General features: G+C 38.7%; 1 protein-coding gene across 1 annotated transcript in view; it reads left to right on the forward strand.

Annotated features, from left to right (window-relative positions):
* Positions 1-17,115, forward strand: part of ZSWIM6 (zinc finger SWIM-type containing 6) — a 194,030-nt gene that overhangs the window by 143,390 nt on the left and 33,525 nt on the right. The window lies entirely within an intron of this gene.

Genomic DNA, 17,115 nt, shown 5'->3' on the forward strand with positions numbered 1-17,115 from the left:
TGCCATTGAGTTGTGTATGGATAAAATCATGGTTGAATGTTGAAAGTGCATGGTTAGAGTGTTACTGAAGGGAGATATGCTCCTCTGTGAACTTATTGCCACTAGACACTGGTTAGAAGAAGGAGGGCTTGGGCTGGCATTTGCAAGAAATAATCTTGGGAGAGTTTGGGGAAAGTTGTTGGATCTTGAGGAAAGCAAGCACAGGAATCTGCCTTTAAATATTTGGAAAAAATAAGTCATTATTTTAAAATAGGTGTTTCGTCTAATAAAGCTGGTGATTTATTTCTAGAATAATACTGTAATCAGTTTAGCTAAAATTTGGCTGTTTTCCCCCTTTGAGTACATTAAAAGTTTCAAAAGTAGTTTGAGCATTTATGTCTTGGCTGTTAGAGACTTAGGTGAACTGTTGATAGTCAGCATTTAAAAGATAAAGTCAACTATAATTTTTATTTCTTCCCAAATCTCTGTAATAAAGATAGAAATATAGCAGGTGATTGAAAAAATGAGAAATCGGCTAGTCAGGCTCACTGGGAAATTTGGAGGGATGATTATTTTTACTCAGTGATTATTGCTAGGGAATTAACAATGCATTTGTTACATTGTCTTTCTCTTAAGAATGTGACAGGTGGAATTTTTGACAATATCAATGCCTATATTAATTTTATGTTCTGGGTATGTTTGCTAGAAGATTCTAGTTTCTTTGAATGGTAGAAGAACTCTTTATCCCTTGACTTTTCTTTCCCTTTTTGGCTGATGGGAGACCATATCCTGCGGATTGATCCCATGTCAAGCCTAGACAAAGAGAAATTGTTGTTTGTGCATATACCACATGATTGGAAGGGACCTTTGAGGTGAACTGTTTTATCGATAAGGAAACGGAACTCTGGGGAAATTTAGGAGATTTCCAGAAGAGGACATTGACCAATCTAGGGTTAGATTGATAAAAACTTGGGCATCAGAGTTTCCTCCTTTGCCACTAATAGGATATGTGTTCAGAAACTTGCTATAGAGGACCATTTTTTTTTTTTCTTTTTTTGTAACATATATGTCTGCTACTATCCAACTGTTAGACATTTGTTGGCTTTTTTCTCTTGATATTTTTATTAAAGTATCTTGCTATAACTTAATTTTGGTACTTTCCCTGGTCACCTGAAGTAATGGTTAGTGGCTTTTACTCACATCAAAATGTAAATCAGTCCATAATTATAGTAGATTGTTTCTACTATATTGGAAGAGTGTTTGGGAGCACAGGGTGGTGTTTGGAATACACAAGTGTGATGAGTGGTTTAAACATATTTTTATAGAATACTGAGTGACGACACTTTTCTAGGTACACCCTCCTCAGTTTCATAATTCTGTAGTAAATGTTGATTTGACTGGTTGATTTATGACATTTGAAAGGTCTGGCATTGAACAAAACCATAATGAAGTAAATTATTAAGGAATTTATTTAAGGAAATAAATTTAAAATTTAAGGAAAAAATATTGGAACAATATTAAATGAATAAAATTTAAAGAGCTTTGGTACTTGGAAGAACTTAGAATTACAAATAACTAATTAGGAAGAAAGTACAGACTAATTTTTTTGTCTACCAAAAAACTTTCAAGGGATATAGTTAAGTAAAACTCACAGTGTTCATATTTAATTTGTTAGTCCATCTCACTTTTCCAAGTTGGTTTTGAAAATTATGTGCCTCACCCCTCAATCAAAAGTATAAATTCTCATTAGGAGGGTGTTTCCACCAGCTGATTCTAGTTACACTGTCTGATGAACTGCTTTCTGATTATAGGCCAGGCTTTATATTATACAAGTTCTTTGATTTTAGTCTAGGACGAAGAATATATCTTCTTGCCCTGTATTTTCTTTCTTCACAAATCAACCCCCCCCCATCATTATTAGAATGCTATAAATTCTCATGTACCCTGATGGCAAGCAGAGGTCACTGGCCATTTTAATGGTGGTCTAAGTTTTGTAAAGAATCTCATGTAGAAGTAACAATAACTATTATATCTTAATATTCATTCACCAAAAAATTAACTAAAAGTTGCTCCTGGACTACAAAAGGAAAGGATTTTACTTCTTAATAAAATGAGAGAATTTGACTTTGTGCCCCTGCACAGGGCTCACATTGCTTCAAGGCTCTGCTTTGGAATTAAATGCTGAGCACTGCCAGATGCCAGACATTGAGAAGAGGCTGAGTTTTGTCGGCAAATGGGATCTGCAAGTTAATTGGTGTTTTCTGCAGGCTTCTGGCTGTGAAATGAAATTGGAAGCCCTTTAGCCACATGGATAATACAGGACCTGAATACAAATGTCACATGTCACCATCAGGACCCACTGTGAGACAATAGTGTTCCCACTCCAACACTGCACCATTACAGATCATTTAAATATGGGGATTACATTTAAACTAAAAGCCCCATTTGCCTTTTACTGCAATTTAAATGTCCTCTTAGCAAAAGCTAAGTGACAAATTAAATGAAAAAAGTGCCCACATTTTTAAAGCTGTAATGCAAAACAACCTTTTATTGCTTCTCATGTGCCACGAATGAATCATTATACTTGTCAACCCTAAACCAAGCCATAATTGGAACAGCTACTGTTATCAAAGTGGGGCTGCTCTGTGACAGCTTAATAAAGCTGAAACTGTTAAATTAAATCTCAGATGCTTAACTCCTTAGCACTGGTGAATTCGTTGGGTCCATTTCTGGCAATGGCCAATGCACCAGGAAGAAAAAAGGATTCCTGGCATGAAAGTCTTAATCTGATGAAAGTGTACAAGTAAGAGTATCTTAGCCAAGTAACTCTGTTTTTTGGCAGAGGGATTTGGAGACATCAGATTGTCGGCCTGGTTACAGAATTTTACTTTTTGATAGGATCATATATTCCCCTCCACCATATTTTCAACTTACTGAGTATATATGATTTATTAAAATGTAAGTGTTGATGTTTCAAAATTAATTTTAAAAATAATATTCATATAATTTTGTCTCTCTTTCAAATAAATAAGTTGTATACAAACTACTTCAAAGTAGCAACAAGCCGGATTCTTTTCCCCATCCTCTAACAGAAGGATTGATTGTGCTCAGTTCTTCTTTACTAAAATAAGTGCCTGTGGTATTCATTTGGTCTGAGTTAATTTTCGTGATTTATTCCCTGATTTTCATAATGTAGTATGAAATAGATACGGATGCACACTATTAAGATCCTGTTCAGTGCATCTCATTTGCAGATACATTATTCTTATACGTGAATCTTTTTTTTGTACATTAATTTTACTTTTTCTCTATGATCATTTTCTGAAACATACAACAGTCTTCTCAGTGAGTGATGTATCATGATCAGCTGTAAGGAAATGTATACATTAAAATCTTAAGACAGAAATAGTGATAGAAGCTGCATATTTGGTAGAGCTATAGAACCCACATCTCTTCAGTTGCATTCTTTTATTCTATGACATTGCAAATATTCTAGAAAGCAGATCACAGCAATAACCCTTAGATTTCAAAGAATAACCCAGTGCTGATTGGTGGTGAGCACACCTACTGTTAGCCCTAATGGCTGTCTGTTCAGCACACTTAATTACCATGGGGGTCTTTAGGGATGAGGGGATATATTGTAACCTCTCATCTGTGTTGATAGGTTTCTTTCCTTAAATGTCTTCCTAGACTGTAATTTTACTTTGCTTCATAAAACTATAGGTTGTGGCTGCCAGTCCATTAAAACCTAATTAAAATGGATGTCATTAGAGGAAACAGTTAAATAAGATTTAATTACAGATTTATCATAGGGAAAAATTCTTAAATTTTCATTTTCAGGTATTACATAATGTGCTTTTTTCCCTAAAATTTAAATACTTCCTCTCGGAGCTGAGTCATGTGCTTTCTATTTCTAGCATGTAAGATCTGTTTTTGTTTTAGGGAGAGTCTGGATTCCCATTGCAAGAACCTTGCTGCTTTGAGTGGTTATCTCTCAGAATTATTTTCAAAGGTTTTGGTATGGGGGCATCAGGCTGGCTCAGTTGGTGGAACATGTGACTCTTCTTGATCTCTGGGTTGTGAATTTGAGCCGCACGTTGGGTGTAGAGATTACTTAAAATCTTAAAAATAAAAAGTACTTTCTTTCTATTTTGAATTCCATTGTAAGGTTAGTTTGACCACTGTTACTAGGCAACAGCTATAATATTCCTTGTAAGGTGCTAGATAGATTGGGTATACAGATTCAAGGTACACAATAAATCTTTGTTCAGCAATAGAGAATTTAAACTTAGCTCATCCACCATTCCATCCACTGAGACCAAATTTACTGCAAATACTAAAAATTACCTACTCCATGTACTCAGAATACTAACCTGTCTACACCTGTGATACAAGTGTGCATCTCTGTGGGCCTCTTCTGTACCCACTGTCATTACTCTTGAATCCTATGCTTAAGTCACACATTTAAAATGATGCTCTAAGTCATTTATAAGGGCTTTTGTGCACATTCAGAAATAAGATTCCAAAGACTGTGCTTTGGAGGTCATTGTGGAGAAATTTCCAGAGAATGCCACCTGATACCTCCCAACATAGTAGGCTAAGTAATTTCACCTATGGTATTGAGCCCCTACTCAGTTTATATGATAAATTCAAATCCATGTTTTCCAGAGTTTGAAGCTGATGGTGGTTAGGAATGGCTAACAAGTAACTGCTTTTCGGTGAGAGCTAGGAAGCATTCCAGTGTAGTTTGCCATATAAGTAGTGTTCTCTTTGCTAGTGCCATGGAGAAAACAGCAATTCCTAGAGCCCCCTTGCAGCAAAATGATGTCAGGCACAGAGTTGGAAACTTCTGTGTAGCTCTAAGTGTACTATGTAAACCTAACGAATAATGAATCACATGTTAGGGATTACTTCTCACCTATCAGTTTGTCTTCCCTGGGCTTAAGGAGAATATGGTTTTACCACTTAAACCACTTCAGTGCCTTCCATTAACCCTTCTTTCCAGAAGTTTTATTATGGTTGGTTTCTGTCTCAGTACATATTAAGTGTTTTCAGTGTCCAGAGGAATAGATGTATTAAGTGTTTGATTTTACTGTTGGTAATGGTTCTTGTAGTAGAGAGGGAGCAGAGAGATTGAACCATCAAGAGACAGAAATTAGAATAGGCATGAATGAACTAGGAGCACTTTGATAGTGTTATTTATCACATAATTGTTACAAATACTTGTACAGATGGAATTTAACATGGTTTTTTACAAGATGTTCATGGAGGTGAGTTGTAGGGAAAAACCAGTGAGAAGGAATAGCATGAACCAAGACAGGGATGAATTTAGTGGGAGAAGGCTCTAAAGGGTTCAAATTCATTATCACCAATGTCATCTTCAAGATTTTCAGTCCAGTTTTACTTTCCTTTGTTGTTACTTCAGAGGAAGGAGAGTAAACATAGGATCTAGATTTGTCTTTTTTTTTTTCCATTTTAGTCCAGCTAGGAAGGATGACATAAATGTCAGCACTTCTTTATCAGGCACTGTGCTAAGCTCTTGATGCATGTATTATATTTTTATTCTTAATCCAGTGAAATAGGTATAATTATTAGCCCAAATTTTATAGCTGAGTAAACTGGACCTTAGAGAGACTAGAGAACTTGCCTGAGGTCACAGCAGCAGAGCAGGAATTTAATCACAGGTCAGTGACTTCAAAGACACAACCACCAAACTGGACTCCATCCTCACTTGCTTTAATTTGCCTTTCCGCTAATGGGGTCTCTGCTCAGGGCAGAGCGGGGGCAAGGTGAAGCTCACCTGGATGACAGTAAGCCCTGTAAAAGCTACAGGGCCTGGTCTGCCCACCCATGGTCCTGCAGGTCTAATTGTAGTAGTCAGCATAGCTTCCCTAGTCTAGTTGCTCATCTGGGTTTCTAAAGACTCTCTAACTTCAGTCTAAAAAAAAAAAAAACACACACATTAATGTAGAAGAGCCAAATACATACGATTAAGAACTGTCATAATAAAGTTAAACTTAGCACAAAATAGGGATCCCTGGGTGGCGCAGTGGTTTGGCGCCTGCCTTTGGCCCAGGGCGTGATCCTGGAGACCCGAGATCAAGTCCCACGTCGGGCTCCCGGTGCATGGAGCCTGCTTCTCCCTCTGCCTGTGTCTCTGCCTCTCTCTCTCTCTGTGACAATCGTACATTTAAAAAAAAAAAAAAAAAACTTATCACAAAATACGTGTAGTACATACTGAATATGGGTTAGGGTCAAGTTTTCATTTCATTTTCCAGGTTCCTTTGCTAAGGAGCCAGCGAGACCCTTAGGTCAAGGTCTTTGTCCTGGCCTATACCAGGCCCTAATGATAACACAGTTGTCAACACGTTTATATCTATGGTCTGTAGCTCTGTAAGCCTCCTGCACTTGGGCTGGGTTGGGCTGGCCTCGCCTGCTCTGGAATGGGGTTGCACATTCCTGTTTCAGTCTGTGGTTTCTTCTTATTATTGAGAGCTCCCTCTAAATATGGAGGTTTTGTCTGTTGTATTGCTCAGGAGGCTTTGCTTCTGTCCAGCCGTGTTCTCAGGACGCCTGTCGTTGACTCCACCCTCATTACCTGGGCCTGTTTCTTTTGCTGTTGTATGGTCTTATTGCTTTCTGTCTCTTAAAACGAGACTTCTGTGTTCGTTGGTCAGAGGCCTTTGGGTTCAGCTCTACTGTAGGGATGGGAAGAGGGGTTTGTTCTCTGTTTCTTTAAGTAGGCAGAGTTCATTTCTAGTTAAGGATCAGAAGTTAACCAAAAGAGAGATTGCATATTTCTTTACTTCCTGTGCAGTATATCCTTCTCTTGAGTGCCACTGCTGGGGTTGAATTATCCATTCAGTACCCATTTATGGGAAAAAGTGGAAATAAAGAGAAAAAATGTTAAATATTAGCAGAAAGTGGTAGATTTGCAAGATTAAGAGATCTTTACAGACCATTTGATCCTATTATCTAACCAATTGGAGATTCCTAATGATAGTCATTCTCTTAGTTATTTAGGTGTACAATTGGATAATATGTAACAACACTTGGAGATTACCCCCTTGTGTATTTTTATCAAAACTTTATTCTAAATATAGATCACAGGGATTGGGTTGGAGTTAAGATGCCTTATGGCTCATTGTGTACTACATGTTAGTGTCCTATATTGTATATGTAGTATGCTGGTAGCATTATTTGTACCAAGAATGGATTTGGAATCCATTTTTTTCCATTCTTTTTTGTTATCTTTGTTTATAAAAGATGAGTCCACTGGTAGTAATCCTCTTCTCACATTAGTGGCTACTAGGAGTGTCAGAGCATTGGTGTAAAGTATCCTTTTCTTCCTGCCAACAGTTTTAGAAAAGTTCTCTTCCTGTTTCCTAAGAGTTAGTATTGTACTTGCCCTCAAGAAACTGCCACCAAAGGGAAATGTGGTTGGGAGAGGGAGCGGTCTCCTTGCTAGATTGTGGATCTCTAGAGAGCACCATCACACTAGAGTGGTGGGAAGTGAGAGAGAGAGAATGAAGGAAGACAGGCTGGGGATAATTTCCTCTCACCATTTCTTACCCTAAAGTGGCAGCATACAAAAATTAACGAGGTCTGAGAAGCCTCATTTAAGCCATATGAGATTCCCAGGGGCTTCGTGGGGAATCGGAGATGCCAAGAGCTAGACTGAAAGAAGTGGAAGCTGAGGGAGGACCGAAGCAGCCACTTAGGCTGTTCTTTGTGTCATATGGAGCAAGGGGCTTTATAAATGTTTTTGTAGTTGATTCAAGCTTAGGTGGGTTAATGAGGGGGCAGGGGAACCCAGGAAAATGATTAATGGGTGTTTCCTAGACAGGGGGTGTTCAGCAGTGCCTCATAGAGCCCCTGAGGCAGGAGAGGGAGGAAGAGAGTGTGGAGAGGGAGGCAAGTCCTCTGAGTCCCAACAGAGTGACTTTCACCACTTGACACATAGGCTTTCTGTTAAGATTTCTCTAGAACAAAGGATTCTGAGATTAAAAATGCATTTTTGATTGTGACTATATTCAATAGGCTTTTAAGTAGCCACTCAGAGGTCTACTAAAGAATGACTTTTTTATTATTATAAATAATTTTCTCTTTTATTTTAAGGAGAAGGCAGGCGCTGGTAAATGATTTATAGCAGGTGAATTTTTGTGAGGCTGCTATAAGCTTATGTAACAATTGCATAACATTGTTTTATTAGTGTTTAAAAATTCCAGCTTGGAATGAGAATAGTATACTGTCTAGTAAAATACAGGTGCCTTCTACCATTAAATTGCTTGGATGAGTCATGACTGGGTTCTAGGCTATTTTTCTTAGGCTCTGATCTAGAAACAAATAACTGGGAGTAGTGATAGTAATTGTCTGAAATATGGCTAACTCACCCAACTCTCTGTGTTTCCTGTTGCAAAGATAGTCTTTGACATAGGAATTCAAATCTCTATGAATTTGAACTATGACCAGCTCTACCTTCTTGACCCTATGTGGTGCTTGTCAACCCCTTTTATTTTGGGGTATCTTAGTAAATTTCAAAATTTGCTTGGGCAAACCTAGAGGAGAGAGTAAGAATTCATCAATTAAGAATCAGACTTAGTTGTCAAACCACCTTTAAATGGCTTATTGGAAGCTACAGTCTCTCTTTGTGGATGAACATGGGCTGAGGAGGTTGGATGGGAGGACTGTAAACAGGGCATTTGAGTCGAATATAAGCTTGGAAATGGAGGAAAATCCTGTTAGGAGGAAGGCTTTCAAAATGTTGCCAAGACCACAAAAGTCTGACACCCGCCCCTCCCTGACAGACATTTAAAGATGACATTAGGGCAGCCCGGGTGGCCCAGTGGTTTAGCACCGCCTTCAGCCCAGGGCGTGATCCTGGAGACCTGGGATCGAGTCCCAATTCGGGCTCCCTGCATGGAGCCTGCTTCTCCCACTGCCTGTGTGTCTGCCTCTCTCTCTCCTCTCTGTGTATTCTCATGAATAAGTAAATAAACTATTAAAAAAAAATAAAGATGACATTAATGTATTTAGGAACCTATTCACCATACATATTGAGCATACACAGAAGATGCTCTTTGCTAAACACTAGAGTCCTAAATAGACTAACTAGTCTGAGAGATTTTTTGTTTGTTTGTTTTGGAATCATTTAAACCATTCCCTTAGTAATCTTGTCAGTTGCTGTCTTTTCAGGGGCATTGGAACTAGTTCCAGAGCTATCCTTTTTCCATCCCTATATTAGTGTTCAATCTCACCCTCCTTTCCCTTATTGTCCATTAATTAGAATACTGAAATTGAAACTTTTTAAAGTTAGTGTTCCTGTACAGGTGGAAAATAATGTGCCTGGTATGTAGTTGGTCAGTAAGATATTTGTAAATAAAATAATAAATAATTGAAGTGTAATGTTAAACACCTATCTAGAAGCCTTAAGAAGTGAGTATTTTTGGTGTACTAAAAACAGTGTTTGAAAGGCTATAATCTTCACTGTGCCTTCAGTTTTCTTTTCCCCTTCTGGCTTGTCCCGCCTTCTCCACCCATGATGGATATTCATGGGTGCCTATGTATATCTAAATGCTTGCCTGGGCGCATGCACGCGTGCGTGCTCGTACACACACACACACACACACGCACACACACACACACACACACACACACACAGAAATACAAACAGTTTAGAGTACAGAAGGGCAATGATTCCCCCTTGCCATCCATGCTGCAGGTAATCTATTGCATTAATCAGCCAGCCAGTGGGAAATGCATGGGGAGTGATTATACTATCATACACAATACAATCAGCATGAAGCACTTGTCAAGACCAATACATCAAAGTTTAATTCAGTAATAGAATGAATTAGAGCAAAATGAAACATTCTGTTCTCCAAGAAACTCAGCACCCTTCACAGATTCTTTCTCAACTCCATGGAAAAGTCAGTGCATTAAGAAACTGTTCTTATGAATACAATTACTGTTCTTTATGACCAAATACTGCAATCCTTTTTTTTCTCAGGATTCTTATACAACTGTAGTGCTAAAGTATATTCATCAGTATTCCATAATCATAACCATTAGTAAATATGATTATTTTTTGTTAGGGCTCCTGATGATCTTTTATCCTTAGTGTTCTCCATGGTTAAATGAAGGGCAGGTTGTTGTCCTACTTACCCATAAGTATGGCTGGTGGACAGTAGAGTATCTTAACAGAACAGCAGGTAAATTAACAATAACCTGCTGTTTACAGTGCCTTATGGTAAGCATTGTTTAGTTAGGAAACAAAATGAGAAAGGGAAAAGTAAAAAGCGGCCCAACACTGCCTAAGACAGCTGAAGAAATGAAGTTATATACTGTAGGACTTGTTTCAGAAAAATTTGAGGATAGATCTAATACATTTCATATTCACAGTCACCATTCTGTGTCAGTTTATAACATCTATTCAAATGTGAGACACCTAACCAAGCGTGCTTTCTCAAAGGGGCAAACAGATATAAACTCTCCTGGGCTATTTCAGTTTTCAGAGCCCTCAACTGGAATATAAAGAACAGGTTTATTGGAGTCAGATGGTCTTAAGTATGGATTCTGATTCTCATATTTGCCAACTGTGTGGCCCTGGACAGACCCTTATCTTAGAGAGAACCATAGTTTCCTTATCTCTAAGATGACTACAATGTGGATTCTTTTTTTTTTTTTTTAAAGATTTTATTTATTTGTTCATGAGAGAGACACAGAGAGAGAGAGAGAGAGGCAGAGACACAGGCAGAGGGAGAAGCAGGCCTCATGCAGGGAACCCGATGTGGGACTTCCCGGGTCTCCAGGATCACACCCTGGGCCAAAGGCAGACGCTCAAACGCCGAGCCACCCAGGCGTCCCTACAATGTGGATTCTTAAGTTCTTAAGGCCTAAAATAAGATGATGAGATAATGCATAACACTTTCTTTCTCATTCTACTAGTCTTTTGCCTATGTTGGGAAAGTGGGCCCAGGGGAAAGCTTATCAGAGAAAGACATCATGAAGACCTAAGGAGTCTTCAGGAATAGATTTATATAAACTTGGAGTGTTGGACAAATCATAAAAGTGTTCATGGAGGCGGCTTGGTGAAGCAGACAGTGCAGAGCCCACTGAAGGTGTGCTCTGCAGGTTCCCACGGTTCACATTCCTTCCCCTCACCGACACTGGCTGCCCTTCTTGTGTATCAAAATAAGAGGTCTGTCATTGTGGCTTACTCTCTTTCTGATTTTTTCTGTCTTTCCTCCCTCCCTCAGAAAGGAGGATGGTGAATGGTGGGAGTGCTGGCTCTGGTCATTCCCACAGAACCAGATTCCCAGTAAAGTTAGGCTATTTTTGGTGAATTTTGCATGTTGACCCGAAAGCACCGACAAATTGAATGGAACGGGAAGACTGCGTATTAGTTGAGGGCCACAGGTTTGCTGGAAGGGAACATTGTCCAGGATACCCATTAGGTGTTTTGGAATATCTGTGCTTTATTTTCTTTTTTGACAGCAAAAAAGATGGTTATTTCCTTCTGTCTTTTCACAGAGCCTGGTCAAATGATAATCAGTTCTGTGCCCTTCTGCTTATTGCCCTGCTTAACTTAAATGATCTCAAAAGTTTTCTCTATACAGTGTACCTGAGGCATTATTTTGAAATTTTCCCAGAAATGTTTTATTAGTGAATTAGGAACTAGCACACCAGATTTATTAAAGTAAGGAGAACATTTTCATGAGTTGAACTTATTTTTCAAACACGGGTGACTAACATATTAAGACTGAATTGTGCTGAGAACAATACTCTTAATTAGGGTCACAGTTTTTGTGTGGTCTGACCCAAGAAATTTTGTGACTGTAGTTGCTAGCACAACTAATTATACCAGTGATCTCCTATTTGTGACTGCAATTAGGCATTTCATGGCCTCTAAATAAGTATAATTAGTTAATTGGATCATGCATGAAATTCTAGCCTCTCATAATAGCCTCTGAGAACAAAAATAAATATGATAAATATTATGAATTGTTTTATAACTATGGAACCCTGGGAAATACCACAAGTGATTGTTCTGCTTCGTCTGTGACTATTTCATAAGAATAAACATGATGTTAAGAAGTAGGAATTAAGCTATGAAATAGTCTTCATTCTCTGCCTTTGAGACAGAGGGAAAAGGGAATCACTTTTTTCATTCTCACCATTAGAGCAGGTGCTGGTTGCCTTGCTTCTCAGCCTCCTACCCCTCACTTGCCACTGTGCCTGTGCTCTCTCCCTGTTAGCATTATACACACTGTGTCTTCTGGAAAATAGGGAGAAGAGCCACATCTGTCAAAAACTCCAAAGTGTCTTTTATGGAAAATGTGCACCTTTTGTTTTAATTACTGAAGTGATTTACATATTAACAAAAACCTGTGAAGTAAAAAGGACATGAAAAACAAGCATCACTGATGGGGTGGGGGGGGTGGGGGGCTTGGCACTAGAGAATGGCCAGCCGATTTATTCAGTCACAAATCCTAATGCTCCACACAGCAGTACGCCCTGCAGGCAAAGAGCAGACTCAGTCACACGCAAGAGCATTATCCTGGAAATGCTGATGCAACTCTATTCTAGCAGACCTTATAGTACATCATAGTTTCAGAGAAAAGATTTCTTCCACATTGAATAATCAGTCTTGAATTATAAGGTGAGCTTTTGATTGTTTACCTGTTGTTTTAATCTACAGTGAAATGACTTGTTTGCTGTGACTGTCAGTCTTAAAAAGTGTAATTTTCTTCGGTTTAATTAGGCTCTTTTTAAGTTTTTGCTGGAGATGCTTTCTTTACGTGGGAGAGACCTGTTCTAAGTACATACAGAATACAAGGTTAAATAAAAGTACAGGGTTTCTTAGCTGTGTCCCTTTGTATTATATTGCTAAAACATGAGGAATGGAATGATGATTCTGTCAAGAGACAGAAGTGACTAATCTTGGAATTTATATATGCACAGCTGCACATACGGATCCTAACGTACAGAAGTTCTTTTTGACCATATAGATAGGCAGAGGCTAGATACCTGAGTGTTGAGAATGTTGGTTTTTGGGGACTGTGAGTCTGGCTCCCATCACAATACCTTTCTTCTTTTCTCTGGACCTCAGTTTACTTTTCTGTACAGCGAGTTTTCGTGAGGTGAAATGTGATTGATTGTATGTGTAAAATACATAGTATAAGGTTAGTGTGAGATGAATATTCAATAAATGGCAGCATTTACTCTCAGGTGGATAAGTAAAGGTGCCATTCACTTTTAGAAGTATGTTCGCTAAACTAGATAGAGTGATTTGTACCCTAAAGACAGACATTTAAAAATTTTAAACGTAGACTCTAATTAGAAACCCAACATGTGTAACCTGATATTGTTAGGTTTTTCCTTGAAGGAATAAAAAATTAGCATACAAACCAGCACCTAATATTGCACTGTGTGTTGGGATACCTTTTATGTTGTTAAGTTTTCATGACTTTTTTGTTTTTGGCTTTATTCTTTTTGGCAGCTCTTCTCATGTGTTCAGTGGCTTATCTGGGTCTGGTTAGCTTAACTAACAACATTCTCATGCTCATTACTATTTACTTTAATGGTTAGTATTTACTTAATACTCATAAGTACTTACTTTAGTTTTCCATTTTGTAATCTAGCAGATTTATAATTTTTCTTGGTAATTGTAGTAGATTAAAGATGGCCACACATCCTTTGCTACTCCCTTTGTTTAGACTTGGGGTCTTTGTTTTTTCATCTTGTCAATTTTTTTTTTTTAAGATTTATTTATTCAGACAGGGGGGGAGAGAGAGAGAGAGAGAGAGAGAGAGAGAGAGAGAGAGAGAGAGGCAGAGACACAGGCAGAGGGAGAAGCAGGCTCCATGCCAGGAGCCCGACGTGGGACTCAATCCTGGGACTCCAGGATTGCCCCTGGGCCAAGGGCAGGCGCCAAACCGCTGAGCCACCCAGGGATTCCCCTCATCTTGTCAATTTTTAAAAAATGTTTGACCAACAGAACATGGCACAATAGATGCTAGGCCAGTTTCTGGGCCCAGGCATTAAATGACTAGACTAGCAGGTTCACTTCCTGTCTTGTGGAAGGTTTTTATCTGAGTTTCCCTGTAAGTGGTCTGGCTGTCCTGAAGCTACCAAGCTCTGAGAAAGCCCATACTGTCCCTCTGGAGGGGCCGTGTTGAGGCAGGGAGAAAGTTAAGAGGAGAGCTTCTCCCCTGCAGAATCATGGGATCCAGTGATACATTCTGTATTAAAGCCAGTAAATTTAGGGTAGATTTTAACATAGGTCATAGATAACCAGAATAGTGGTTATCTATCTGATAATACTTCATTCATGCTTCTCGTGGTTATTTATTTTTCCAAATGCTAAATTTCTCTTAGAGTATAGGATGTAACAATGTGTGAAAATGAAGTTCTGTTTTTCAGTTTTTCTCTAATGTTGGATTGAGTTAGATATTTGTCCAAATTGAATGGTTATTAATAAACAATGTAGCATGATCTTGCATATTCTGCAGCTCCATTTTTTTTAAAAATAGGTTCCACGTGCTTCATGGAGCACAACACAGGACTTGAACTTGTGACCTTGAGATCAAGAGTAGAACGCTTAACCAACGGAGTCACCCAAGCACCCCTGCATCTCCCATTTTTAATGATTTTTTTTGTTTTTAAACAGTAGTTCTTCCTTACCTTCATGTTCTCATTATACCAAATTTCACCTGGTTTGACTTCAGGGTTTTTTTTCTCCGATAAAAAGAACTTGAGATCAGGTAACTTAATTTTGTGTTCCTGTGGAAGACTGCGGAACCCTAGGCATTGAAAATATAAAAGGAAGGCAGAGTGGATGGGGTGGTAGCTAGAAGTTTTGACAGAGATGCTAAGGAAGAGTTGCTAAAAGGAACAGTATGCACAGGCTTCAGCACCACACTCTTTGTCCATCCCCTGGCATGAAGTTCCTGTGGGCAGCAAAAATGGAGGGATAGGGATGAGTTTGAAAAATGCCACCTTTGTGACAGTAGATGAGGACAAAATTACCCAAAGCATCTCAGACTTCTAAGTGGCCTTGTGGGCCCCCCTTGGGGCCTGGCAGGCTGGAGAGAAAATGCCTACCGGGAAACAAAACATTTAAAAGCTGATTGTTGAAACCAAGGGAAAAGGAGAAACTAAAAGAGGTTTCCTGCTAAAATCACACAGCAAGTGGACATTAATTTACAGGAACCCATTATTACTAACTTAAGCATTTAATGTCACTGATATTTTGCTTAATTTAATATGTTTTCTTAATTGGTTTATTAAATATAAAATACTTGTAAGGGTATTCACAGAATCACTTGCAATCTGAGCCCTCCAGTCCTGTTCTACCCTTTGAGTCTACATGTACTCAATTTCAAAGTCCTCTACACAGAGGTTTGCTGGGAGTGTACCTTTTGGATCTGAGTAAACTCTGCAGTTTTCAAACAGCTATCTGTATGTATAATCTTAAGTCTAAACAGCCCTACGAGGTAGGTAGGAATTATCATCCCTATTGTTTAAATAGAGAACTGCCACCTCAGAGACACTAAGTGGGCTAGCCTGGGGCATATCTTGTCCTTTCCAGATCAGAGCTAGTTGATCAAACATTCCTTCCAGTTGGAAATGTAAAACAGTGGGTATGTGAGGTGGGGCAAAGTGGTAACGGCTTTGTACACCTAAATGTTTGAGGGAAAAGATAGTCTCTCGGGGCATGTAGAATTCATTAATTCTTGTTACTCCCATTTTCTGGGAATATGGGGTGCTTGTCCACTGACACTGTTACTGGAGAAGTGCAGAAGTAACCAAAAAGGCCTTTGTGGTGATTTGCCTTCTGCCTCAGTGTGAGTCTGCCCACATTCGCTCACTCTTTGGTCAGTTATAGGATGTGAACAGGTTTAAGACTACTGAGTGGATTGGAACTGTTTGCCTTGTGCCAAAGAATGCTTTTTTTTCCCCCATCTTTTTCTTCTTCTCAGGGAAGTTGCCTTTCTAGTTTTGGTGTACTTTGGCTTGTATGTTGTTACAGGGCATCTTTTTGATAGAAATCACGGTGTGCAGATTAGGTGGTAGAGTGGAAAGAAGAGTAAAGAGCGTGCTGGATGGTGGAGAAAAAGCTGGACCAGAGCTGAAATGTGATGTGGATAATTCAGAAACTGAATGATGCACACACCAGTGATTTGATAATTGCCTTTATACACTTTGAGGTATTGAAGCTAGGAAAGCAATTTAAAAGTATTGAATTTGTTTCATTGTAATTCATAGCAAATAATTAAGTGTCCTTTGTGAAAGAACCAGTAATACCTTTATAGATGTCAGGTCCTCTGGTAAGTGCTAGAAAGGCTGAGTTCTCCCTAAGTTCTGTATAGTATTTTTGGTTGAGTCCTTACAAGGGTTAATATTTCTGACGGACAGCAGAATGAAGTGTTTAATTATCAAAGAGCTTTATTTTTAAAACTACAAATGTTTCAGGCATGTGTTGGAGGGAAAGAAAATAAATGCCCAAAGTGGGACTCTGAATTAATAAAATTTGGAGAATGACTTACTCAATTTGGTTAATTTGGTTATTAAGGCTAATTACAGCTTTTGTAGTGGTGACTGTTAAGATAAAAGACCATATCTATTATAGCTCTGAACTTGAATCTAACATTAAGAACATCCTTTCAGGATGAAACCTCTCTTTGGGGAGGTGAGCAATAAAAGAATGTTATAGGCAAATTAATAAAGGCTTGGCTTTAAAAATTCTTTTCATTCTACAAAATGGAGATTTTCTAATTAGAGAAATGTAAGCATGAAAATCTAGGATGGATCTCTTTTTTCCTCAAATCATAGAAATCATTATTTAAAGTTTCCAAGAATATTTAGGATTTTGCTTTTAAGGACTATAATCTCTATTTGATTTTTTTTCCTCATCTTTTCCCTTCCCTTCCCTTCCTGTCCCTTCCCGTCCCTTCTTTGATTTTTTTTCCTCTTCTCTCTTCTCTTTCTTTCTCCTTCTCTTCTCTTCTCTTCTCTTCTCTTCTCTTCTCTTCTCTTCTCTTCTCTTCTCTTCTCTTCTCTTCTCTCCTCTCCTCTCCTCTCCTCTCCTCTCCTCTCCTCTCCTCTCCTCTCCTCTCCTCTCCTCTCTCTTCT

Source organism: Canis lupus, chromosome 5 (genome assembly GCF_048164855.1).
Source record: "Canis lupus baileyi chromosome 5, mCanLup2.hap1, whole genome shotgun sequence".
NCBI classification, from domain to species: Eukaryota; Metazoa; Chordata; class Mammalia; order Carnivora; family Canidae; genus Canis; species Canis lupus.